Consider the following 9,304-nt stretch of genomic DNA (forward strand, 5'->3'; position numbering starts at 1 on the left):
AGTTCAAGGACATCAGCTGATATTAAAAAACTGAATAATTAAAAATCAGATATGTCTGTACGTCTATTAAGGTGTTGCCATAAAATACATGGGTTGGAAAGGAATTAGTACAACTTAGCAAATTAAAATGCACAAAGAACAAAAAAATAACACCCTAAGTATCTAAATATAACAGTCTTAACAAAAATCAAGGACAAAGGTCATAATTATAGAAAGATTTGGCTCCCGCTTCTATGAGTGGGATTGCTGGAGTTCCACCCAACAATACGTACCTTATGAGCTGATTGTTTGCTCTACCTTTACTAGGGACCTCCTTTCCTGGCTCCAACCTCTGTGTCTTCACCAAACCCTCCACCACTCACAAATGTGCCCATCCCAGAACTGCTGAGAGACAGTCTTTTCCACCAGGAATGCAAAGAGTTAGCATCTCGCAGAGCAGTAGATGGGGCCAGTGCTCACAAAAGTAGAGTTCACTTACTGGTTTGTACCAGAGGCCTCTCTGGTGCAGATATTATACCTACGCTGACACAGTTCTGTGCAGAACTCCTCCTGTTGGGAAAAAATACTGACTCTGGGTCCCAGTGTGAGATGCATGCCCTTTATTTCCCCCAATCTCCCAAAGAGTCCATTCGGAGATCCCGGGGAGTCTTCCCAAGGACTGATACCTTTTGTTATTGCTCTTCTTTGAAGGAGGTCTCACTTTTCTTGTCCAAGTTCCTATTAGCCTCTGTGGTGCTCCTGACCACTTCAAAGACTGTTCTGTAAGTAGATACCTGCAGTGCTGCTCAGGAGCCAGCAGGACTGAGGATGATAAGCAGGCTGGCCCCACTGAGATCATTTCAAGAATGTTCTCCAGCCCAGCGTTACTACCAGAATTGCCAACTGTAAACATAGGATATCATGTTCAATGTGAATTCCGTATAAACAACAATTTTCTTTGCATCAGAAGATCTCACATAATATTTGAGGGTTCCTTATATACTAAAAAATGGATTCATCATTTATATGAAATTCAAATTTGACTAGACATCCTATATTTTATCAGCAAACTCTAGCATCTCAAATAATTGAATACCCAGATTTTCTTCCACAATCAAAGAAGACAGCTTATCCACGGAACTAAAATATCATAGCCCAGAATTCTGGACTTACCCTCACCTAGTAGTGGGACCAAATACTACTCTCACAGGGTCTATGATGTGCTAAAGAAGCACCCTCAGCTCCCTGACTAGCCTCAAACCAAAGTACACCCTCTTAATGTGTCCGTGGGAGTGACAGGGGGGTTACAAGTAGTCATGAGTTAGGGGTTGATCTATTTCCCACATTGAGCTGGTAAGAATCACCTCACAGTGCTTGGTAACTATAAAGATAACGAGACCCTAGAAATTATGATTTAGCAGGTCTGGGTTAGAACTAGGAATCTATGAGTGAATGAGTACATGTGTGTGCTGAAACAAGCAATTCACATAATTCTCTTTTGGATAGGACTGCTAGATTTACCAATGCAAATGAAACAAAAGAAAACAAGAATGTCCATGTCAATTGAAATTTCAGATACGTAATGAATAATTTTTAGCGTAAGTGTAACCCATGCAATATTGGGAAATATTGATAAAAAAATAAACATCCAGATTCAAATGGATATCCTGTATTTTATATAGGAGGCATGGGGCTTGGGGAACACTAGTCCCTGCTACTCAAAGTTTGTATGAAAATCCAACGGTATGAGAATCTACTGGGTTCTTGGCATGACGTGAAATCTGCATTTTATCAAGAGCCCCAAGTAATTCCCATATGCATTCAAATTTTCTAACCACAGCCCAAATCACTGATTTCCAATGTGAAGCCTCGCAGCAGGTTGGAATCACATGGTGAAAATTGTTAACTCCAGATGCCTGGGATGGAGGCCAAGCACTTGAGTCAGAATATCTGAGGATGAAGCCTAGGCATTGTTATTTCACCCCAAGATGGCCACCCACTGATCAAAGTCATTCTATATTTGTATTTGAGCTGATTGAATCAGAGCAGCAATGTGTGGCGCTCAAGAGCCTGTACAATTTGCAGCAGCGGGTTCTCCAAAGTGTGGCCCCAAGGACAGCAGCAGCCGCACCAAGGCCTCTGTCACAAATGCAAATTCATATGCATCACCCAAGACCTATCAACACAAAATGCTGAGGTGATGGGGCTGACCAAGCAAACCTCTGTTTAACAAGCCTGCAGGCAAGGCTGGGGCCCACTCAACTTTGCTAACCACTGAGTTAGAATCTGACTCTCTTTAATCCAAGCCCTACCATTTCTTTTCCACAATCTTCAACAAGTTCCTCAACCTCTAACGCACTTGGTCCCAGCCACTCCTCTATAAAGGCTGGTAAGAGGACCAGGTCCTTGGAACAATTAGTTTTGTAAGGCACTTCCTACAGTATGTGCCAGAAAGTCTCTGCTAAATAAGTCCCAACCTAACTTAGACTGGAGACAATAAGGGACTTTGCGGGTACAGCAAGAATGGGTGTCCACACTCGTTCTCTAAACAGAAGAAGGGTGAATGGCTCAGTCCTCTATTCTTTTCCAGTCTGGCAAGAGCAGGGTGATAAGGGGCCGAATCAAGCCAGGTTACACCTTCTTCCCGGGACACAAGTTGAGTTCAGCTGTTCTAAAGGCAGAGGAAACATCAGAAAGTTTGGCCCAGGAACCAGTAACCCCCGCTGTGTGTGTGATCCTAGGTAGAGAAGCCAATTTCCACCGCTCTCAGGCCCCACCTTGAGATTGTCTGCAACCGCAGGTTCCGTCACTGCAGCCCCGAGATCACGGTTGTGTGAACCACTTTCAAACACTTAGCTCAGCCTTCAGAATAGCGACCTACATTGCCAGGGCTATTTCAGTCATTCCAGAAATTCCCGGCCGCTGACTGAACTGCTTTGCAGTGCTGTGCTTTCTCACATCTATTGTTTGCAACAGATCGAAAAGGGTCTGGACAAAAAAGATCTTCAGAGATGAGAGGAAGTGAGAGCAGCCAGGAAGTGGAGGGGGAGAGCTGCGGGAACTACCGGTTTAGGGACCAGCGGCGGAAGCCACGCCCCGGGTCCTCCTGTGTACCCGCCTCCAGGCCCCAGACGCAGTGCGGGTGGCCAATCTGCCCCGGGAGAAGGCGGGCTCTTAGAAACCATGGGCAGGCCAGTACAGTGACCTGGGTGGGGGTCTAGAAACACGACTCGGGAGGAGAGAAAGGGATGACCTCTGGGAGAAGGACGGTGAGTGAGGTCTGGGTCCACAGTCCTGACGCAAACCCGTTCAAATGCTGCGGCTCACGAGCTTTGTGACCCTGGACTCTAAACTCGCCCTACTTAATTTTCATCACCTGTAAGACAGGCTTAGTCTCGCTCAGTGGTTCTCACCTGCGGGGGGGTTTGCCACCAGGAAGACATTATTTTGGAGACCAGTGAGGTGGTCACAAACGGGGCAAGGGGAGGCACCCCAGGCACTTAGTGGGTACAAAGCATGGAGGCTGCTACACTTCCCCCAGGACACAACTCACCCCCAACACAAAGACAAAAGGACATTAGTGCCCCTGCTTAGCTCCTAAAGTTGTCGTGCGAAAGAAACAAAATGATGAACCTACAGTTCTGACCACTTTCCTTGATAGATACATGGGCTCAAAACACTTTGGTTGAAAAACAAACACACAGAACACCCCACACAGTCTCAAAGTTTCCACTTAAAGGCAAATTCAGATAAGCAGAACCTATGTTTCCATCACAATGAAAGAGTTCAAAACTGAGGTTTGCCACTGAAAGCTTCAAGGCTTTGGGTAAATCATTTGGCCTCTCAGGGTTTTAGTCCTATGCGTAAAAATAAAAACACCAACAATCCAGCTCTCAGTGATGTTATGCAGACACATAATACGTGCCAAGCACTAAGGTCCAGTGGTCGACTCACTGAGAATAGTCTCATCAAATGCTGTTGTGTTAGAAGTGGTTATCATCGTAATGAAGGTAATTTTAGTATTTGACCTCATAGTTTAAACATCACTTCTACATACAGAATTTCTTTTGATGCAAAGTCGGCTTCATCATGGAACAAAATACCTGCTAAAGCATTCATGTTTTTGTTTTAAAGATGCAGAAATGGACCTCAGAGAGAATGTATAACTTAGCCCATAGCCAATGGCATCACTGGAGGGAAACATGGGCAGCCATGGACTTGGACTGGAGACCACATGTTGTGGCAAGCACTGTCTGTTTCGTGGATTGTACTAGGGATGGAAATGGTGGGGAAGAGGGTATAGCCTCCGAAAAATCTCCCCATGCACAGATCCTACTGCTGTGACACAGCTAGTTAGGAGAATGTCTATGATGAACCCAGGGCTTCCTGCCCCAAATTCCTCTTACTTACACAGTGTCATTATGAAGTGTGACTTCAACATATGGGCTTATTTAGATACCTGGTAATATTTTGGACGACTAGTCAGAATTAACCTGTATCATTTGAAACGGGTTTTGAGAAATGAATTCTTACGTCCACTTCAGAGAGTGTAAAACCTAAGCCACCTCTATTCAGTTACTCATCCCGGACACACAATGAACTTACAAATCCAACAAAATCCAATTCTTCCCCAGAATTTGATCATCCTTATCTCTTTGGACTCACAGAGATTATTTTCAGAATACCCCAAGGTTATATAGTGTTACAGATGATATTACAAAATGTAAAGCGTGTTCTCATTTGTATTGCTCTAAGTGGTGGCTGGATTACAGTATCCAAAACTCTACAAGAATTCCTAACATCACACGATATACAAGCAGGTTAAATACAAAGTATCTTGTGGGTTGACTGGCCATTTGGTTTAAGGTAAAGGAAGTAGAGAGGGATTGAGACAAATGAATAAAGAATGCTTCTGAGGGCGCCTGGGCGGCTCAGTCAGTGAAGCATCTTGATTTCGGCTCAGGTCATGATCTCAGGGTCCTGGGATCAGTTCCCAGGTCAGGCTCCTTACTCAGTGAGGAGTTTCCTTGAGGTTCTTTCTCTCCCTCTTCCTCTGCCCCACTAGCGCTCTCTCTCCTTCTCTTTCTCAATCTCTCTATAAAATAAATGAATAAATCTTAAAAAAAAAATAAAGGAATGTTCTGGATGAATTCAAAAAGCTCCATGATTAGTGGCAGCCTTGTTCCTATAATGACCGACTCTCTGTGCCTCAATTGGACGAGAAGGGTTCCGCTGGGACAGTGTTTCAGGTCTCAGTGGATCAGGGAGGAATTGACTGGCCAAGTCTTTTAGCTCCAGTCAATCATGCTACTGACACAAAGACACATCTTGAATTAGCTGCATTGTGCTGTCTCAGAACGTAACTCTCTTCATCCAATCAGGCTGTAGTACAGAAGTCACAGTATGTCAGTCTCATGAGGCAACAGCTTTCCATCCAACTGCCCTTTATTAGACACATCGAGTGCAGGTGCATGTGCAGAAAGCCTGATTGGTAAGATAAGAATAATATCAAAGCCGGGGCGCCTGGATGGCTCAGATGGTTAAGCGTCTGCCTTCGGCACAGGTCATGGTCCCAGGGTCCTGGGATCGAGTCCCGCATCGGGCTCCCTGCTGAGCAGGGAGCCTGCTTCTCCCTCTGCTTCTCTCTCTCTTTGTCTCTCATGAATAAATAAATAAAATCTTTACAAAAAAAAAAAAGAATAAGATCAAAGCCATACAGACAGAAGTAAAAATCATCCAACCAACTATTTATAAGATTTCACTTCTGTTTTAACAAGAAATACAAAAATATACAGTAAAAGGGGAATAGAAGTTAGTTAAAAGCTCATTTATTTATTTATTTATTTTTTTAAAGATTTATTTATTATTTATTTTGAGAGAGTGAGGATGAGAGAGAGAGAGAGAGAGTACATGAGAGGGGGGAGGGTCAGAGGGAGAAGCAGACTCCCTGCTGAGCAGGGAGCCCGATGTGGGACTCGATCCCGGGACTCCAGGATCATGACCTGAGCCGAAGGCAGTCGCTTAACCAACTGAGCCACCCAGGCGCCCTAAAAGCTCATTTAAATAATGACAAATCGCATAAACACCCACAATATATACATTCCAAAGTCATTAGATTCAAACAAAAATGTATTATTAATCAAGAGGTTAACTATGGTAAAAGACATTTGGATATAATTTTAATAACCAAATTAAAAAATTTTTCGGATTGCTTTCATTAGCTTCACATACCAAGAGTCCCTAAACATTGCACACAGTGCTGGCCATTAATGACAGATGAAGAAGGTTTGCCTTAAGTTAAACTTCTCTTTTTTGCAAAGTGCATTTGTATGTATTAGCTAGCTGAATTCTCTAATTCTGTGAATTGAGAAGGACAATTATAATTAGCCCTGTACTATGAAAAATAAAACAGATAGAGACTGGACACAGTAGCCAAGGATTCCCAGAAAGGCGATACAGAGCTCTATGTAGGAACATTCACCCAGTCAAGGATGGAGCCACTTTTGCTGGAATGCTGTCGCACTACTACTGGGTTCAGAGTCCTATCTCCGAGGTAACCACATGATGTCAACTGGGTATGCTAAGCCTGGCGCACACCTGTGAAGGGGGTCTTCTTCACCTTTATACTCTATTATTCACACTAGTATCTAGCACATAAGAGAGACTCAGTATGAATTGAATTAATAAAGGAAGCCAAGGTACAAGATGCTAGTCACACAGAATCCTAGGCATTAAATCTGAGGCTTCCTGCCTTCGGGCATTTAACAGTCGATGAGAGGAAGAAGGCAAGGTAATGAGATTAATAAATGCTCTTAGGCAGGAACATTCTGGGAACTTTCATAGGTTATTCGTTTTTAAATCTCATGACAGGTAAAAAAGGGGGGCTGGCTGTCACTGTGATGGCTAATCCAACAATGGATACCATTCAGCCATAAACCCAAATGGTACATGAAGACTGTTTGCTATAAGATTTACAGTTAAATGAACAAAATTGATTACAAAAGGAGTGACCACAGCATGATCGAGTATGTAAAAGGAAAAGTCTATGTACACAGGCCTAACAAAACTGTACGAAGGAGGGATCAAAAGTCGCTGTCCATCAGTTGTGGGATGGAGGTGGTTTTTTGGGGGGGGCGTGGTTTCCAGTGTGATTTTGTCTTTCCTTATATCCCATAAGAAAAATGTATTACTTTTATAAATAACATTTTATTTTAAACAAAAGAAATGGATAAGATTCCATATGGATTTCTGGTGGATTCAGTAAAGAAATTGTCGAAAGGCAATATTGAAAGTCTGAAAACAAGGTGTTAAAGAGACTGTAAGGAAATATGCGTTATAATATACTGTTCAGAGTTCATTTCAACACTCCCCTATGGAGAACAATCTAGCAGTTTCTATCCAAATGGCAAATGTATATACCCTCTGAGACCCAATCAGTATGAGATGGATTAAATAAACTATGACACAAACACACAGTAAGATACCATACACCTAAAAAAATAGATTGACGATTTGCTTTGGTTACAGATTTATGAAGATCCTAAAGTGAAAAAGAAAGATAGGATGAAGAAATGTGGACAGCCATCGACCATTTCCCGAATATCAAGAAGTAAAAAATTCCACAGAAGACTAACCCATAGAATCTAGATTCAGACAGAGCAACATTGAACCTTGAATCGAAAACTTAGTGGGTTCCCGTTCCTTCCCGGAACATCAGCGTTATCTTCTGAAAGCTAAGGATAATACTAACCACCTTGCCAGGACTATTGAAAGGAGTACAATGATTAATTGTAAAAATGAGATACTATCATTATAGCTTGCACATATTGATGCAGATAACTAATATCGATTACCTAGTATATGCCGCATGCTGTTCAAGGGGCTGACAATTCATCAGTGAACAACACAGATGCTGAAAATAAGTCTCATGAACGCAGGAAATAAACACCCCAGTGTTCTGAACCAAATCTTTTTCTTCGTAACCTAGCATCACACTCACGTTGTATAATGATATTTTGTGACTTTTAAACTAACTTCCCTAATCATTCCCTGAAAACACGGCTCTCACGTTCATACTCCACACGATGGCCTCTGGCTAAAACAGACTTCTTCCTCCATTCCAAACCCTCATACCTCTACATACCTGTAAAACTTGACCCATGCTCCAAAACTCACTGTAAATGCTACTACCCGCATGAAGTAGTCCCTGAATAGGCCAACCCTAAAATGATTACCTCACTTCCCCATAATGATTGGAAATGACAGCTTGCACTACGGAGGTAGCAGCTATGTTATGTAATTACCAATAACTCTGTGAACACATGTCTTCCTACATTATAGGATCCTGAGAGCTCATACAATTAAAAAAAACTCAAACATTTGCATGTTCATATGCTTATGGCAACTTGAAATCGTCTCATTTGCTTTGCCTCCTTGAATAGCAATTATTTCTTATTTACCTGTTATACCGGGTAGCCAATTCTGATTTTCGGAAGGTCAGGGGCGAATCTCCTTCATCTTTCCATCTCTGGACTTCACATAGCACTTGGCAATGGTAGCTGTGCAATACATACTGTGTGTTCAGTGAGCTGGTACAAAGTCCTGCTATGCTTGGTTTAGTAAGTGCCTCAAAATTGTACAGAAATGGGAATTTTAGCAGTTGCTTTTGGGGGAAGATCTAAACACATGAAAGCAGTAACCTAACTTCTTCATATTGCCCTCTATCGTTGAATGGCCAGGTCGCTGTATCTGTGCACGATGAGAATTACAGACAGAATTATAGTTCATGGGACTCCTAGGCCAACAACCCTCACCTCTCTGGTCGGCAATAGCCACCAAGCCTAGCATCCAAATCCACGACCACTCCTCACATAAGTACTCAGTGCCTAATCTGGCACATGGAAACTGTTTTACAATAGGATTTGTTTAAACAAACAAATGAATGAATAGCAGTCAACTCTGTAGCATCCTCCAAAATGAGCACTATGCTAGTGCCCGCTTGGGTCCAGGATTACAGGAGATGGACGTTACAGCCCAGAAGAGAACACCATATAATCAACAGCACCTTCCTACCTTGGCATTCTGGAAAGCCTCATATTTTCTTGTAAAGACAACAGTGCAATTCAGAGGACCCAAATGGTTTAAATATAAACTTAATGATGTTAAATTATTAGGCCTTGATTAGTTTCATTGATATAAGCTTCTTTATTTATTCCAGATCAAGGATCCCGGAGTGGGAAGTGGTTCTTCATTGATAGTGAGCTCATAGGCACAACAATGACTGTATCCCTGACTTAACATTCTGAGAAGGTTCAGTCACATAGAA

General features: G+C 42.5%; 1 protein-coding gene across 1 annotated transcript in view; it reads right to left on the bottom strand.

Moving 5' to 3' along the window:
* The window catches only part of FRMPD4 (FERM and PDZ domain containing 4), a 204,981-nt gene extending 196,839 nt beyond the window's left edge, over positions 1-8,142 (bottom strand). Inside the window, exon 1 of the mRNA XM_028115010.2 lies at positions 8,123-8,142. The gene's annotated coding sequence lies outside the window, so the exon portion shown is untranslated. The remainder of the gene's footprint in view (positions 1-8,122) is intronic.
* Positions 8,143-9,304: the final 1,162 nt, after the last annotated feature.

This window comes from Eumetopias jubatus, unplaced genomic scaffold (genome assembly GCF_037043125.1).
Source record: "Eumetopias jubatus isolate StellerSeaLion01/CBP00866 unplaced genomic scaffold, mEumJub1_p1.0 scaffold_11, whole genome shotgun sequence".
Lineage (NCBI taxonomy): Eukaryota > Metazoa > Chordata > Mammalia > Carnivora > Otariidae > Eumetopias > Eumetopias jubatus.